The 1,118-nt window shown below is 45.1% G+C and overlaps 1 protein-coding gene across 1 annotated transcript in view; it reads left to right on the top strand.

The window, feature by feature from the left end:
• SLC7A14 (solute carrier family 7 member 14) overlaps window positions 1–1,118 on the top strand; it is a 102,049-nt gene that overhangs the window by 100,355 nt on the left and 576 nt on the right. The window lies entirely within an intron of this gene.

Below are 1,118 nucleotides of genomic sequence, written 5' to 3'. Positions count from 1 at the left end.
AAACTTCCCAGGTGACCCTTGGGTGCAGCCTCGGTTGAAAACTACTGCTAACTGGTATCATTCCCACAGCAGCCCCATATGATAGGTACAATGCTCTCGTGGTTTACAGAAGATAAAACTGAGACACCAAGAGGCTATGTAATTACACAGTGAATAGTGGTGAACCCACAGCTCACACTCTTAATCATCATGCCCTATGGCCTCCCATGGCTATAGTTCTCAGTTTTCGAGATAGAAAATGGGGCTCTCAAATTATTTTTAGATGTTGTATCAAATAATTCTAATGGAAATGAAACATGGGCCCATATTAATGCTACAAATTGATTAGAGAGACAAGTTTCTTTCCGTTGCTTGGAGTGACATCAAAACATGGAATTGCACTGGATATGTCATGCTTATTAGGAATCCTCCTTCATTCATTCCACAGATATTAAGTGCCAGTTTTCTGCAGAGTCTATAAAATAGAACCTCTCTGTGCGGATAATCAATTGCACAATAGCTGTTCTAAGGGCCAGCACCGTGGCAGGCACTAGGCGCTCTGGAAGGCCACAGAAGGGAGTGGGCAGCTCTATGTGGCAGTAACATATGATGCTGTCAGTGAATGAAATATGCCAAGGGAAAGCGTGGGGTGACTTAGCATGTTGCTAAGTGGCGAAATAAAAGATGGAGGCCTGGGATAATAAAATGTGAGAATGTTGAGAATGCACTGTTTCTAATCCATAAATATTTAACCCAAGGTTAAAAAAAATGCAGATTCCTGGCTGGCACCTACACGAATGTTGTGAGCTGATTGCCAACAGGGGAGGTGGGGACTGGGGTGACCTAGAGAACCCACATCTTGTGTAAGGAGTTAGCTAGTTCTTACCTCCAGCCCTAAGTTGCCATACAGGAATATGGGTGCAGTGTTGTCAGAATTTTTTAGGGGAAGCTGTAAATATGGGTTGCCTAATGCCCAATCTCCCAATGGCCTTTCATTCCAGCCTCTCCCAAAGTCAGTGTAGACCAAAGAAAACACATTGACCACCAGCCCTGCTTGCACCACGGAGAGGGATCTTCCCACTCCTCCCATGGGTCCCAAAGCAGCTGCCTGCGCCTTTCATTCACCTGTGCCTTTCCCT

This window comes from Myotis davidii, unplaced genomic scaffold, assembly GCF_000327345.1.
Source record: "Myotis davidii unplaced genomic scaffold, ASM32734v1 scaffold115, whole genome shotgun sequence".
Classification (NCBI taxonomy): domain Eukaryota; kingdom Metazoa; phylum Chordata; class Mammalia; order Chiroptera; family Vespertilionidae; genus Myotis; species Myotis davidii.
The sequence above is the reverse complement of the archived record's forward strand: the minus strand, read 5'-3'. Positions and strand labels throughout refer to the sequence as shown.